Source organism: Pleurodeles waltl, chromosome 4_1 (assembly GCF_031143425.1).
Source record: "Pleurodeles waltl isolate 20211129_DDA chromosome 4_1, aPleWal1.hap1.20221129, whole genome shotgun sequence".
NCBI classification, from domain to species: domain Eukaryota; kingdom Metazoa; phylum Chordata; class Amphibia; order Caudata; family Salamandridae; genus Pleurodeles; species Pleurodeles waltl.
Window position 1 is genome coordinate 488,624,462 of NC_090442.1, and position 17,762 is coordinate 488,642,223.

General features: G+C 41.9%; 1 protein-coding gene across 3 annotated transcripts in view; it reads right to left on the reverse strand.

Moving 5' to 3' along the window:
• The window catches only part of SYT1 (synaptotagmin 1), a 3,823,670-nt gene that overhangs the window by 2,322,857 nt on the left and 1,483,051 nt on the right, over positions 1-17,762 (reverse strand). The window lies entirely within an intron of this gene.

The window sequence follows — 17,762 nt, forward strand, 5'->3', positions numbered from 1 at the left end:
GGCCGCCAAAGGACCGTTGCTGCGGCTACCAGCCGTCTGCCATATTATGACCGTATTGTCAGATGGCAGTAAAGTGGCGCTGCTATATTATGACAAATTATACGGCCTGGCGGTGCTCTGCTGGCAGGCGCTGCAGGCAGTAGCTGCGCCCCGTCTCCTGCCGAAAGACCCCACTGGATCCAGGTAAGTTGGGTCTCTCCGACAGGGGAGTGGGTTGGGGGTGTTGTGTGTGTGTGTGGGGGGGGTGCATGTATGTATGAGTGTGTGCATGATTGCGGGGGGGGTTGAGTGTTGATTGCGTGCGTGAATGTATGGAAGTGTGAGTGCGTGTATGTAGAGAAATCAGAATGTGTGTCTGCGTGTATGTCTAGAAGTGAGTGCGGATGTGTGTGTGATTGGATGTATGCATGCGTGTATGTATGTGTGAATAAGTGTGTGTCTGTGTGTATGTGTGTGAATGGGGGCGTTGATGTAGGGGGGTGTTTGGAGAGGTAGGGGTGTGGGGGACTCCTATCAGTGACAGGGAAGGAATTCAGTGATAGGGCCTACCGCCATGGTTTTCGTGGCATTACGAACACAATGAAAACCATGGTGGTAGGCGGGGTCATAATCCCGCAGGCGGTACAATGGCGACCGCTGGGCTGGAGATGGTTATCTCCAGCCCAGCGGCTGCTACCGCCATGGCGGTCGGAGTGGTACATTGGTGGGTTGGCATCAGCCAACCCACCAATGACATAATGTAGCGGTAAGTACCGCTAGCATGTTGGAGATACTACTGCCACATTATCGCCGACCGCTGGGGTCATAATGACCCCCATAGTAATTTTATAAATGCGAAATTCAGTATGGACGTCTTCTACCCTCATGATGAGCTGGTTTGGCATTATGGGTTTTGTTATGTTGAAGGGGGAATGTTTCACTTTAACTTACGATTATAATGTAGAATGTTTCTGGCATTGTAGTGAAGAATATTTCCAGCATCTCGAGTGTCGAGATTCTATTCAGTTCCTGAATGGACCCTGGGACAGCTGCTGGGGAATGATGTCTGCTGTTTGTTTCATCATTTCAAGAAGAAAACTTTTCTGTTCTCTTCTCACCATGTTGTTTCTACGAACTTAATTTGATGAAAATCAAAATTCTTCTGGAACAGCACCTCATCTAAGCACCATTTATAATCTTCTTCAACCAGCTTTCAATTTCTTGTAACAAATTTATGGAGGAGAGTATGTTTAGTGAGTGGCAAGCATAATCTCAAATCCTTATGTTTTAAACTGACAATATTTTATACCTATGACCACTTCAGCCCACACTAGCACAAACTGCAGAGGCCTTTTCAAAGACTTGCTGTTGCACAAGCTTTATGGAGCAGAATCAAAGGATCTCTCTGGAGCTGAACACTCAGCTTCTGTGTGTGCAAGGCTACGCCTGCAGTATGAGCACAACACAGCTTGAGAATGGCTCAGTTATTGCGCACAGCATTAATAACTAAAAATAATTGGGATGGCGATTCCAGTTCTGAGTAAGTGCTACAAATGGTGGTGCAGTGTAGGTATAGACAAGTGAGTGAAAAAGACTGAAAAATATTTTGTGTTGATTCTATTCTGTATATACTGATAGTTTAGACATATATTTGTTATGCTCACTGCTGTTGACTTTTGTCTGGTTCACTCAGTTGTTTTCACCTACACTGCACTCTCACTTGTAGAACCCACTCATAAATTGGAATTGGAATCTCAATGATTTTTTTCTGTATAAAAAAAAATTGTTCTGTATGAAACTATTACATTCATCATTTTAAAGATCTGTAGCACATTGTCTGAGATGGCAGAGTGATTGAATGGTATAACCCATGCGAAGGAATTGAATGTTTTGTTTGAGTGATTTATTTTGGAACTTTCTTGTATACATGGCCTTAATTACCCTATTCCCATTAGAATATAGGGCGCCTTATATTTTCACATGACACAGCATTAATATAGTGCTGCTTTACTTAATCATATGTTTTTAATTATTTTACTCATCCTGTTGTGTGCTCGACCATCAACTTGCCTTGTTAGGACTGTACCTATATAAAAACATTTCGCCTTCTGATTCGCTCATCAACCGCACTCCTGATTGGTAGCGGATACAACCAAGCTGATTGGCAGATTGTTACATTCATATGAGCGAGTAATCATAGCTTGAAAAACTAAACTGTAATGTTGTTATAAACATCAAAATCACATTGTGAAGTTGACAAAACAAAATGACAGCACAAGAGATCAGTAAGGGATTTTCCTTAGGCGCCAAGTTTATTCTTCAAACACCCCATCCACAGTCCCCAACTCACTTGTGAGAACTCTGGCCAGTTTCCATCACCACATTCTAAATGTTACACCAGTGGCAAAGAGAGAGCATGAGACATCACATATCTTCATTTAAAAAATAATCTTCAAGAAGGTTAAAAGAAATAAAATATTATTATATCAAATAAAAACATTTGCTCCAAATGTGAGTATTGCTGAAAACATAACCAAGAAACAACAGTCTAAAAACCGGAGATCAATAGCCTAATTATATAAATATTCATATAAAGCCTCAAAGATATTTAGGTAACCTCTTATCTCTGGATGCACTTATTATACTGGTGTGAGTGACTAGTGAGATCAGAAAAGGTTATACTTTTAGTGAGATTGTTAGTCAGTAACATATCATGGTTCATAGGTAACAAAGCAACTCAATTTAAGTTCCAAATGTTCCCATCAACTGTTTTAACAGCTGTTAGAAATGGGGTCTTTGGTTGGCAGTCAGGTTACCCCCTGTCCAAACAAGGACTTTCACTCTAGTCAGGGTAAAAGAGAATAACCCTCAGCTAACCCCTGCTTACCCCCTTGGTAGTTTGGCACGAGCAGTAGGCTTAACTTCAGAGTGCTAGGTGTAAAGTATTTGTACCAACACACACAGTAACTTAAACAAAACTCTACAAAATGTCACAACAAAGGTTTAGAAAAATAGAAAATATTTATCTAAACAAAACAAGACCAAAACAACAAAAATCCACAATACACAAGTCAAGTTATCACTAAAAATGCAAAAAGAGTCTTCATGTAATTTCAAACACACACTAACACTGTTAGCGTGAAAATGTACCTTGGGTGCATCAAAAATAACCCCGCACGTGTGAGTGGGCGTCAAAAAGAGCTTGCGATGCGTCGATTTCACTCACGAGCGAGACCTTGCGGCGTTTCCCCTTATGTCGGGTCGGCCGTGTTGTTTCTTCTCTCTGTAGGGGAGCTATGCGTCGATTCGGTCAGCACTCTCTGGTCCGGGCAGGCCTTGGGTTGTTTTTACACGCCCAGTGGTACTTGTGTCGGAAATCCAGCTGCAGAATGACCAGAAAACCACGCAGCGCGGGTTGCGATCTCCCCAGCCTCTGTCAGGTGGGCTGCGCTTCATTTCTCCAGCTCCGTGCGTCGATTCTTCGGTCGCGTTACAGGCGCGTCAATTTCTCAGCCGCAGACTGGAGTCGTGTCGATCTTTTCCCCGCACGGCATTCTGTGCTTGGATTTCTTCTTCTTAGGCTGCCAGCTTCTCCTTTCAGGGTCCCAGGAACTGGATGGCCACCACAGGGCAGAGTAGGCATCTCTCCAGAGACTCCAGGTGCTGGCAGAGAGAAGTCTTTGCTGTCCCTGAGACTTCAAACAACAGGAGGCAAGCTCTAAATCAAGCCCTTGGAGAGCCTCACAAGATGAAAGGCACACAAAGTCCAGTCTTTGCCCTCTTACTCTGGCAGAAGCAGCAACTGCAGGATAGCTCCACAAAACACAGTCACAGGCAGGGCAGCTCTTCTTCCTCAGCTCTTCAGCTCTTCTCCAGGCAGAGGTTCCTCTTGGTTTCCAGAAGTGTTCTTAAGTCTGTGGTTTTGGGTGACCTTCTTATACCCATTTTCTCCTTTGAAGTAGGCCTACTTCAAAGCAAAGTCTCTCTTGATTGTGAAATCCTCCCTTGCCCAGGCCAGGCCCCAGACACTCACTAGGGGGTTGGAGACTGCATTGTGTGAGGGCAGGCACAGCCCTTTCAGGTGTTAGGGACCACTCCTCCCCTCCCTCCTAGCACAGATGGCTTATCAGGAAATGCAGACTACACCCCAGCTCCCTTTGTGTCACTGTCTAGTGTGAGGTCCAACCAGCCCAACTGTTAAACTGACCCAGACAGGGAATCCACAAACAGGCAGAGTCACAGAAATGGTATAAGCAAGAAAATGCTCACTTTCTAAAAGTGGCATTTTTAAACACACAATCTTAAAATCAACTTTACTAGAAGATGTATTTTTACATTGGGAGCTCAAAGGCCCCAAACTCCACATGTCCATCCGCTCCCAAAGGGAATCTACACTTTAATCAGATTTAAAGGTAGCCTCCATGTTAACCTATGAGAGAGACAGGCCTTGCAACAGTGAACAACGCATTTAATAATATGTCACTGCCAGAACATATAAAAAACATTACTATATGTCCTACCTTAACCATACACTGCACCCTGCCCTTGGGCTACCTAGAGCCTACCTTAGGGGTGTCTTACATGTAAGAAAAGGGAAGGTGTAGGACTGGCAAGTGGGTACACTTGCCAAGTCGAATTTACAGTTAAAACTGCACACACAGACACTGCAGTGGCAGGTCTGAGACATGATTATAGGGCTACTTATGTGTGTGGCACAACCAGTGCTGCAGACCCACTAGTAGCATTTGATTTATAGACCCTGGCACCTCTAGTACACTTTACTAGGGACTTACTAATAAATCAAATATGCCAATCATGGATAAACCAATTACATACACAATTTGTAAAGGAGCACTTGCACTTTAGCACTGGGTAGCAGTGGTAAAGTGCCCACAGTAACAAAAACAGCAAAATCAGAGTCCAGCACACATCAACAACCTGGGAAACAGAGGCAAAAGGTTAAGGGAGACCACACCAAGGATGAAAGGTCTAACAACAGCATTCCTGAAAAACATAATTTCCTTGTTTAGGAGCAAAAATCTTTGAAAATGGCATTGCCACTATTGGAGTACATACGTTAAACCATTCACCTTCTTCCACCTTTGTTTCACACAGCATTTTCCTCTCATCAAAACTCTTCTTCCTCCTTTTACCTTCTTCACAATATATTTCCGTCCAGGATCATCCCACCGATCACTCAATTCCTTCCTCCATCTCATCCAAGCGCGAACAAGCTTACTGTTGCGAAATCATCCTCCAAACAGCTCACAAGGAGACTTCTCTGTAGAATGATGAGGAGCTAATCAATAGGAGACCAGTCTATAATGTAACACTTTCCTTCAACACAATCCTGCTGCTTTAGCCGGCAGTATAGCCTCTCTGATAGTTCTGCTCAACCTCTCTAAAACTGCATTAGACCCAGGATGCAAAAGTGAACATTTTGTGTGTTTAATTCCATAGACTTTCAGAAACTGTTCATTTCATGCAAACACATGTGAACCCCATTTTAAGTCCGTAGAGTTCCTGGTACACCTTTACTCTCAAACACAGAATTTAGAGACCTCATGACACCCTTAGTAGTTATATCACTGACCGCCTGTACCACTGGCTATATGGAGAGTAAATGCATTAAATCAATAATTAAAAAGTATCTGTCACGCCTCTGAGAGGTCCCACAAAATCCAATGAAATATCTTGCTAAGGCATAATTGGTTGTTTACCCACAATCATAGGCACAAATCTCAATGTAAGCACTTTATCACTATTGGCACACTCAGGACACTCCCTGATTGCCTGCTCAAGCAGCATATCTAGACCTGGGCCAAAACAATTTGATCTAATTCTGTCCTTTACAACACTAAGATGACCCAAATGTGCCAAACAAATTATTCTCTTCCACAAATTAAAAGGGACTCCCAATCTGGATCCCCTAGACAGTAACCATTTTCCTCAGACAATTCATTCCTTATTAACTTATAAGGCTTCCAGGCCTCCGAGAATTTAGCCTCACCTTTTCCTTTAGATTTTAGCCTACTCATCAATCCACTCAGAACAACATCCTTGCTTACTTCACTCCTCCTCTTCAATTGCCCTTCCGTAATCACACATACACCTATGCACTCTTCATCAACATCATGTTCTTCTTCACCCACTTCTGAGTCTACAGACACCATAAATGAAAGATTGTCTGTCTTATCACAACCAGGCAAGTAAAGAACACAGAGTAAATTCTTGGAGAGATATCATCTATATGTATATTTGTGCTGAATCATTAGTAACCGTTTGAAGAAAAAATCTCCAGTAAAGGCTTTTGATCATTTGTAACAACAAATTGTCTTCCCCATATAAAACCATTACAATACCAGTAGGCCACTTGACAGGCCAAGTTTCTTTATGAATAACTGAATAATTTAATTCAGTACCCTGTAAGCATCTGGATGCAATAGCTATTGTTCTTTACTCAACATTCATTGTTTGCACAATCACAGCTCCCAATCCTGTCTTACTAGCATCGGTGATCAACACACTTTCCTACCCTGGTGCATTTTGTAAATCCATTTCAATTAAATTGAACTCACTATCACGTTCTTGCAACTAGCAAAATTATCTCCGCATCCTGGTTAATTTCTGAATAAGCTGTCTCTTTTTTTGCCACATTTTCTACAAATCAGCCAGAATACTCAATCAGGCCCAGTAAAAAGGGAACCACCTCTGTACACATAGGTGCTTCTAATTTTTAATGACGTCTGTCAGATCATTCCATTGGCAAACCCCTTGTGCATTGATTGCTTGACCAAGTTCACTCCTCAGAAAACAACACTTCTTTGATTTAAAGTTAGCCCATTATCCAGAATGCTTACTACACTTTCATTGTGTTCCTCCTAGTCTGACCCATAACTCTACACATCATGAAGAAACAAAACTCCAGAGATCCCTTTCAAGAGGTTGTGCATTACTCTCTTCAGTCAGCAAAGCAAATGGCATTCTCAGAACCTCAAGGGATCCCACTGGAGTGATGAAAGCAGTATAATTCTGATAATCCAGGTGAAATTTGATATGGTGATACGCTAATGCGAAGTCAAGTGTTGTTAATGATTTAGCCACTTTCAGAGTGGTCAATATCTCTGTAATGTTGGACAGTGGAAACCTATCCACCACCTCTTTGTTCAGCGCTCCTAAACCCATACACAAACTTCTCCATTTGCAATGGGAGGCAAACACCATGCACAATTTATCTAACTCCTTCTGTACTTCATCTTTTAGACTCATTGGTATTCCACGCTCTTTGGCTAAAAAAGGCTAGGCATCTTCTGTCATAACAGTTCTGTGAACATAGTTTTTCAAACACCCTATTGTTCTTTAAACACTTTTGGATACATATTTAACAAAATCAAGTTGTGTGCTCTCTATTCATTTGATTTGTACCTGTGGCAGGGCATTGGTATCTAATGTGACACCCAACTCTATTTGAAGTAGCCAAGTTAAGATTTTGTCACCCTTCAATGTTGCATATGCCTTTGCCTCAGTAGCTCTTGATTAACCCCGTCCCCACAGTGCTGAGACCTTTTTTGGCTATTTTGGGTAGTTTGCCCTTAGGCTCCCATAACGTTATGTCCACATAAGCTATCCAAGCCAAATATGCATCCTTTTTCTTCAACATTCTAGGGATTGTAAGGGTACCCTGACGTTGTGGGTTCCCCTGGAGGAGACCAAGAAATTAGCCAAAATACAGCTACAAATTGGAATAAAGTGCTGCAGAAGAAAGCATCTGGTTATTGTTCTGCAAATGGCATCAACAGGGTTTGTGGTGCTAAAATCACCAACTTCACAGCCTTCATAAGCAGGCAGACTTGAATTAGTAAACTACATTTTTCAACACCGTTTTGACATTTTACTGGGACATTTCCCATTTTCACTATTTTTGTGCTTTCAGCCTCCTTCCAGTTAGTGACAGAAATGGGTAAGAAACCAATGGTGGATCCCGGACAGCTAAACATATCTGAAAAGTAGACAGAATATAAATTTAACAAGGGGTCATTTGTGTAGATCCTTCAAGATTTTCCTACAGAAAGTAACAATTAAAATTAAATAATATTGAAATCAAGCTAAAACCCAACCATTTCTGTCTACAATTTCTTCCATAGCTTTTTCCATCTATGGTAGATTTTTGAAATTAATATACCATTTCATCTACACGACCACTATGGTTGCGGGTATATATAGGACTTGTAGGTTTAACAAGAACCCAAGATACCCAGAGCCAATAAATCAGCTGCACCTTGTAATGGGTTTTCATTGTATGCCTGGTATAAAGCAATTAATTTGGTAAAATATAAAGAGTGAAAAATAGGTATCGAGGAAACCTATGTATTTCTGTAATGGGCACAAGATAAGGAGATTTGTAGCAGTGGTTATTTGCACATCTCTGAATTCAGGGGTCCCCATACTAGCATGTGAATTACAGGGCAGTTCTCAAAATGACATCTATCTTACACACTGTCTTACATTTGGAAGGTAAAAATGTAGAGAAAGACAATTGGCAATAACACTTGTTCTTCTATACTGTGTTCCCACTAGTCTCTCAATAAAAATGCTACCTCTCTTGTGTGGATAGTCCTAGCGCCAACAATAGGAAATGCCCCAAAATGCAACATGGACACATCACATTTTTCAAGTGAAAATGGATGTGTTTTTGCAAAGTGCCTAGCTTTGGATTTTGGCCTCTATCTCAGCCGGCACCTAGGGAAACCTACCAAACCTGTTCATTTTTGGAAAGTATACACCTATGGGAATCCAGGATGGGGTGACTTGTGGGGATCTCACTGAGTTATGTCACCCAGAATCCTTTGCAAACCTCAGAATTGATTTAAAAATCCTTTTCCCTCACATTTAGGTGCTGCAGAGTTCTGGAATCTGAAGGGAGCCACAAACTTCCTGCCACACATCATTCCCCCAAGTCTCCCAATAAGAACTGTACCTCACTTGTGTGGGAAAGCCTAGTGCCCGCAACAGGGAAGGTTCCAAAATGTATTGTGGTGATTAGGGGTAAAATAACTATTTTTTTTAAAGCCTTGTGGGGGTGTGCTCAGCGACCCCCCAGATGACATCCCTGGTGTCTAGTGGTGTTTCCTGGCCATGTATCACAGTGCAATCCACAGCCAGGAAACACTTTCAGGAAGGCCGTGTTTGAAAAGGGAGAATCTCCCCTTTCAAACGAGGCCTTCTTGAAAGGTGAGTAGGCCCTTTCAGGCATGTTTTCCCCACAGGAGCAGAAAGCGGCATTACCTGCTGCTTCCTGCTCCGGTGGAGAAAACAAACTGTGATGTCAGTGCGCCTTGCTGACCGATGGTGTCACATAGGGGCTTGCGGGGGGCAGGTGGAGACACAGTAGCTCTTCTGTGTCTCCCAAAGTGTTTAAATTAAACAAAAATCCTCCAGTGCTGATTTTTAAAACCCCTCCCTTGCGTCACCCAGTGGTTGTGGCCCGCACCAGGGAGGGTGTGTGTGTCGCCCATTGGTCGACACAAGCACCAATGGGGTTACAACCCAAACTTAGAGTAAGAACAACTGAACATTTCTATGGGCATGCCCCCATGCCCTTCAGATTTAACATCCATGGGTTCAAGACTCACAGATCCTTTGAATAACTTTGCATAAATACTCTTTGAAATTATAGTGAGTTTGAATAGGAATCAAACACCATCACAACTTTCTTCCACCAATTTTAACTCAACCATCAGGATTTCCTCCACCGCTCCCAACAACCTGAAAAATAATTTCATGACAAACATCTTCCTAAATCTTCTGCACTTTTTTCATTTTCTTACTTTCTTCTTTCCAGCACGATAAATCCTTCAACAATTATCAAAATGTCCCTTCCTGTAGCACATATTACAGTTTCAGCTTTTAGGAGGGCAGTCTTTGTTGTTGGCCTTCTGACTGAAGTGGCCACAACTGAAACACTGTCCCTTGAAAGATTTCCCTTTATCATTATCACTTTCTTTCTTCTTTTTCCTCACTGTCATGATCTCCTCCTTTTTTGTCTTTAAACTCACCCTGGTTCAGCTCCAAATAAGACTTCTTCATGTGTTCATCTTTTTTGCTACTATTATAACCTAATTTAATTCTGGTTCATCTTTAAAACAGAACTACTCACAAACATTCTCAGAAGTGTAATATAAGAAAAACTGAGCCCTGATACTCTCTTCAAACAGAAAACCAAACTTAAATGTTCCAGCTAACTTTCACAGTGCAGTAACATACTATTTCACTATCTCAGTCTCAGCTTGTTTATGCTTACCAAACTGATATCTTTCTAATATTGTTGAAACTCTAGGTAACAAATATAAATCCAATTTTTTAATGCATATGTCATATTCATTTAAACCCCTGCTAACATCTCTCTCTGTTTCAGGTAGATTATCCAGGATCTTATCCTCAGTACCTAAACTATGCATCAACAAAGCCACCTTCCTTTTAAAGCCCATATTAGGAACACAGATATTTGCATAATTTTCAAATTCCTGCTTCCACCTTGCCTATCTTAAAGTCTGGTCTCCAGGATTACTCAAATGCAAATAAATGAGTGTGCATAAAGTCATAAAACTAAATGTTAATGCTTGAATATGCTGGAAAAAGTTTGCTTCATCCTGAGTTGAAGTCAGTGATATGCCTGCCAGTGTTTTGCTTAGAAAACCAGTGCCTTGCTTATCAAGTTTAACATTCCCAAACAAAGGTGTGCCTCTCACCAAGTGCCAATAGGTGTGCCTCTCGCCAAATTCCAGTCACCCTCTTTTCTCCATGACATGCTCAGGGACATTCACAACGCTTCTTCTATCCAGTGCATCCAGTTTCCATGATCCACTGATGACTATGAATGAAGTAAGGCAAAACCATTCCACAAGGAATCACCAAAACCACAGAAAAAGACATTGTGGTCCTATCCAAAAGGCCCGCAATGCATGCTGCGTGACATACCCCTGAGGAGTCCTTCACTAACAGGGAAACACAGCTGATGTCTCATGACATGGCTCGTGATAATAAAACAAAAATACCATAAATATGTCTATATTTTCTCTGCACTAATCTTGAAATGCCAACACAAACCAAGGACTCAGGATCGTTGCTCGAGAGGAGGACACCACTCTTATGCTGCTCAGCATTGTCTGGAAGACCCAATGCATGTTGAGGCATCTTGAACCATGGATTTCACCATTCTCATTGCCAAAATGTGAAGCTGATGAAACAGAATGACAGCGCAAGAGATATGTAAATGATTTTCCTTATGCTCCTAGTTTATTGCCCAAACGCCCAATCCACAGACTCCAACTCATTCGTGGAATCTCTGGCCAGTTTCATTCATCCCCTTCTAAATGTGACATCACTGGCCAAGAGAGAGCATGAGATACAACACACATTTTATGATGTTTATTAGAATTTTTCTCAGTTGGCTAATTTTAGTTCACCATCCAAAAAATAAATGTACCTGCAGCTTTCTTGCCTGAGTCAGGGGTACAAAGACTTACATGGAGTCAATTTTTTTAAATGTTTGAAAGTTACTTAGTAGCCAATAATGGGATTTATTACAATCCCATAAGGAAACAGGCTTTGTATAATTGTTTAGGATCAGAAGGACAAATAATTTTTGATAACCTACCCCTGTCATTGCCATATGTTTCTGTTGAGTCAAATATTTATGATGAAGCAGTTGATAGACTACAAAACCATTTCAAGGGAGACACCAGTGCTATTGGGGAAAGGCAGATATTTCTTTACTCATGTTTTTGTTAAATGCTCCTTTGCACCAAAAACTGATGCAAGGACTCATTTATTGCTTGAAATGACAGATATGTTGCCATAGCAAATCGTGTACATTTCACCCACCCTTAATTTATGATTCGCAGTAGCCAGTGGGTGGAGTGATTCCAGGACACTCCCTAACAAATGGAGAAAGAATATAGCAGGAGCAATCCTATCCATTTCAGCAGTTCATGTTTGCTATACAACCCTTTAATCTTAAAATACAGCGTAGGGGAAATCTGCCTTCCCTGTACAGGGTCTGTGTGCATACCCAGAGGTATAGTCAAGCAAATAAACAATCTCTGTGTCCATTCTAGACCAATTCTGTGGGTAGTTTCCACCCCATTGGCTTTGGAGCAAGCCTTGCTAGTGTGGGCTATAGGGAAATAGACTTTCACTTCAGATCTCTGTATCCATACCAAACCAATTCTGGGGGTAGCTGCCCTCCCACTGGGTTTGGAGCCAGCCTTGCTAGTGTGGACTTTGGGGATAAGGGCTTTCACTTCAGATCTTTCCTTACACTAACCTATGAATGGGCAGGTTTCACAGCTGTCTTGTTCAAATTAATGAAGTTCCTGGGCACACCCCCAGCTATCCCTCTTGACATGATAAGGAATGTGTCAGGAATCCCCAAGGCACCTCCTGCATTATCTGTCAGCATCCCCAGGGATTAGGGTTAAATCATATCTCTGTTCTTGGTTAAACCTTCATGTTTCTAAGTAAACATAATGTGCTGTGTTACACAATTGGTTTTATCAATGCTTGTTTTACCAATGCTTGTATGCTAATGTGAGCAGGTGTAAACATGTGCTTATAATTGGGTGTGGTGTAGACTTGTGCTTCTAATTGGGTGTGGTGACTCATCCACATGTGGAAACTCAACTGCTTTCCTGATTGGCTATAAACAGCAGAGTGAAGCATGCCTCCCTGCTTGGCTTTTTTTTGCTTCCTGATCTCAGCATCTGATTTGGCAGTCCAGCCCCTGCTGTCATCCTCATATTCAGAACTTTTGAGGCAATTCTTTTCTTTGTTCCTGTACCAGCTGACACCAGGCATTCCTTCAGCACTCCGGAAAAGACTGCAACTAAGTGACTAGTATTCTCCAGGGAGTTTGTTCTTTGAGCGCCACGCTTTCCTAGAACAGCTGGTGTATTTCAGACCTCGTATTTTGGCAGAGTTCTTATCTTGAAGAAACAATTGCATTTCTGAACATTCTACATTATTATTGTAGTTACTTGCCTACCTGTGCTTCAGGACATCTGCTGGAGCTCAAGTCCTACAAAAAGTGACAGTGCAATATTAAAAGAGCATTTACGTGACGTTTCTTTCTCTAATAGCATAACTCTTGGATTTAAATTGTCATTCATGCCTGTGTTTCAGGTTTGATGAATTTGTTTTTGAAGGGTTTTTCACATACACAGCGAAACCAAACCAAACTGTGCCACCCTAACTGTTTAAACCCAGAGTGGACATTTGTATTTTGTGGATTGTTTTTGTTCCTTTTAGTTCAACCCTATGCATGCAGGAAAGTTATATGTGATATAATTAATGCCCTTGTTTGTCTTTCTTGTGCATGATAAGTGCAACCACAGTTCTAATTGAAGTGTGCAACAGTGAATCTCTGTGAAGCCAGCCCTAGTGTCGCAGTACTTATTGTTATGGTACTCAATTTGGGTTTTTGGTAATGCAGTGTTAGTAATTGTGCCGACAGTTATTATTATCCAAGAAAAGTGCTGGAGCATCCCGGCTTCTACCACTCCCGTGCCCATATCAGAAAGAGAGATTCAGTTTCAAGGAAGTTGAGTGCACTAACTCTACTATCACTCTGTCAACAACGACCTGCCCCCCGAAAATACAGGGTGCCTGGCTGGACCGGCAAGACGTGGCAGTGTTTTGTCTCTTTCTCTTCCACTCCCCCTTTCCCTTTGGGACACTTGCCGGGGATTCTGTGTCCGCCAGGAAGTGCCGAGAGGTGTTCCAGGAGGTCGGGGAGCATACCATCACCCCTGCAGACATCCTGCTTTTCAGCTGAGTGGCCCGTCTCGACAGAATGGATCAGGTGCACCACACTGAGTCTGTCCCATCACTAGGCCTAAGCCATTGTTCTGTTCTGGAAACAGCTTTCACACCTCATTCAGGTTAAACGTTTGGCTGACCAGCTGCTGAGATCTAATGTAAATTAGCATCCAATAGCTTCAGGCAGGGAAAAGGTTACTTTTTAAAAGTGACTTTTACTAAATATTTACTGTCAACACATATAGATTAAGTTTATAATCTGGACTTTGACTCTTTCAAAGTTTCAGCTACAGCCCTGCCAATGAAAATAACTTTTTTGGCCAGTCATTAGAGGAACATGTCAATTTTAATTTTGCACATATTCCACTTTTAAATATCAGGCACCCTATCTGGTGGGCAACAAGGTGCACTTGGAAGTGACATTAATATTTAAAAGATGGCTTTCCCATCTGCCAAGGAGAATCATTTTGAAAGATGTTCTAGGCCCGGAGTTCATTGTCTACACCAGAAACTAAGGACTTATATTCAAGTTAAGAATATCATTCAGGGATAGGCCATTGTAATCATATTTATAAGGGGAGCACAGCCACTTTACTCTGATTCAGCAGGAGCACAACTGCACAGAGTTCTAAATACAGTACAACTAGGGTCAAGAAAATGGAGAAAAGTAAAAGTAACTGTGCAGAAAATGTGGATTTGCTACACAGTGTTGTGGTTACTTTATGTTAACACATGCCAAACTGTAAAAGGTATACCTCTTAGCAACTGATGAGAGTAAACCTTACTAATGGCATTTTTAAGTAGATAATGATCAACTTAAATATCTTCCATGCTTCCTAATTCCTTTAAAGCCTTTTCAGCTCGGCAGGACAAAGATAAAGGACATGAATTAGGTTGTTAGTGTGTTTGAATTTAGATGATCTATGGACATCTAAAATCCTTTGTTGGCATACTATCAGAAGTCTTTCCTTGCATTCTGAGTTAACGTGTCAATACCCTAACACTCTAATGACATGTATTACTGTATTTGATATTTTCTTGAACATGTCTAACAGAGTTAAGATTCTGTTTCATGTAGGTAGTTTGTAGCGTGGTGTATTTTGTAGACTTTCTTCATAGGATAGTTTCTGTTGAACCTGGCCCTCTCTGCAGGGTCACCCCAAACTTTTGGCTTCACCCCTTCTGTTTTCTGAATTTGTTTTTGTTGGCACTGGGACTGTGTGCACTTTACTACTGCTAACCAATGCTAAAGTACTTGTGTTCTTTCCCTAAAACATGATAGAATTCACTCACACCTGACTGACACATTTCATTTATTTGAACGGCACTAGTATATGGTGCTAAATGTACCCAGCACATATAAATAAATACTACTAATAGATCTGCAGCACTCATTGTGGCACCTACTAAAGTAGCATTTTAAAACATGACTCAGCCCTGCCACCTAAACTTTTCGTGCAGTTTCAAACTGTCATTTGTACCTGGGAAAACAAACTTTTTGCCAGGCCTAAATTCCTCCTTTGTGATACATATGCCACCCTTAAGGTAGGCCCTAAAGGCTCATCGGCCAGCTTGCATTGTATCTAAAAGGTGGGACACATGGGCTTAAGTCTTACATGTCCTGGTAGTGAAAAATCCTAAAATAAGATCTACTTTTTCCGTTGAATAACATTGGGTTACCTTATTAGATTTAGGTGCTGACTTTGGATTGTGAGATGAAAAGGATGCATTGTTTGGACTAAATAAACCAAGATGGAACTGTTGATATCTATCAACGTTGTAAGATGATAATGGCATTCGTCAGGTAATAAAGACTGGATCAGACTAGGATCTTCGTGACTTCCCTTATGCCATTCATACTACACTGGAATAATATTGAGAGCTGTGGTTCTGTTATGGTTTATTGCATTGTATGTGCTCTGTTGAGTACATGTCTATGCCTTGGGGTAGTAGGGTATAGGTAACCATCCAGCCCCACTTCCAACTTTGATCGAAATGGACTGTATAAACCGCCTGTACTACTGTATGACACTTACAGGATGTGCAGTTCAATATACCACTACTACTATCCGCTTCTCTTTCTTTGCATTGTTTGGACTAACATGAATTTTAATTTACAATCCTCTTTATGGGCAAAGTCAGGTTTTAAGTCCCAATTCTGAAAATACCACTTTTAAAAGTTAAAACAACAAGGTGATGGATGGAATGCTTGAGCTAATCTCAGCCATTAGCAGTCACTCGCGGGCGCATCCCACTCTATCGTTTTTTTGCCCACCGTACCACTTCAATTTGGACCCAGACATATGCAAAACAGACTTGACACTGCTCCTCATGGGAACAGTCCAGCCTGAACTGCAAAACCAGTCCTCAGTGAACTGAAACACTAGCAACCTAGGAGTGGTTTCACCCTAGGTAGGGATATTCAGTCAGGTATATCTTGGTTCCAGTGGCACAGTGAGCCCGGGACCCACATCTGGGCATATCCAGTACACTTAGGGTAGCAAGTGCATTGATGGAATGCTTGAAATAATCTCAGCCACTGGGAATCACTCGGGTTGTATACCAATACATCATTTTTTTGTCCACCATGCCATCTCAGTTTGGACACAGCCTGGCAGTTCTGGCATTTGCTGCTCTGAGTGCACTGAGTATGCCCAGGAGTGGATCTTGGACACCAGGAAGACTGCCTTGCTGGTTTCTGGAGTCTTCCGCAGGTCCAGGAGTGAACTGAAGTGTTCTGAAGGTCTAATATTTATACATGGTGCCAGCCTTTGAAGAGGGGGAATTCCCCGTACTACCCCCACATCTGGTTCTGGAAAGTTCTTCCCTATCCCTGCCAAGACTTCAAGAAGTCTGTGGTGACAAAAGGCTAGAGTCAAGGTCCTTTGTGTGTGCTACAGGCAAACCCTTTGTAGTTTAAGTGGGGCAGAGAAGAGCTCCAATCCCAGCCATCCTGGCAGGATAGTTTATCCTGCCCACACCTACTCTCTTTTGTTGTAACTGTCTGGAAGGAATATACAAAGCACACCAGCAAAGCTCTTTAAAAGTCATGTGGCCTAGGACACTTGCAACAGGCACCAAATGTGTAGGACATGAAAATTGAAACGTTTTAAATGTGCAAAAACAACAAGGGGATGGAAAGAGTGCTTGAATTAATCTCAACCACTGGCAATGACTTGGACCACATCCCAATCCATAATTTTTTTGCCCACCATGCTACCTCAGTTTGGACCCAGACATAGGCAAATCAGTCTTGACCCTGCTCCTCATGGGAACAGTCCAGCCCTGTTAGTCTTTTCATCCTTGGCGAGGTCTCCCTTAGCTTTTTGCCTCTGTTCCTCAGGTTGTTGATGTGTGCTGGACTCTGATTTTGCTTTTTTTGTTGCTCTGGGCACTTTACCACTGCTGACCAGTGCTAAAGTGCAAGTGCTATTTTACAAAATGTGTATGTAATTGGCTTATTCATGATTGGCATATTTGATTTATTAGTAAGTCGCTAGTGCAGTGCACTAGAGGTGCCCAGGGCCTGTAAATCAAATGCTATTAGTGGGCTTGCAGCACTGGTTGTGCCACCCACATAAGTAGCTCTGTAATCATGTCTCAGACTTGCCACTGCAGTGTCTGTGTGTGCAGTTTTAACTGTAAGTTCGACTTGGCAAGTGTACACACTTGCCAGGCCTAAACCTTCCCTTTTCTTACATGTCAGACACCTCTAAGGTAGACCCTAGGTAGCCTCAAGGGCAGGGTGCAGTGTATGGTTAAGTTAGGCCATATAGTATTGGGTTTTATATGTCCTGACAGTGAAATATTGCTAAATTCGTTTTTCACTGTTGCATGGCCTGTCCCTCTCATACATGCGGGCTACCCTTAGTTCTGATTAAAGTGTAGATTCCCTTTAGGAGCGGATGGACATGTGGAGTTTTGGGTCTCTGAGCTCACAATTTAAAAGTACAGCTTTTAGTAAAGTT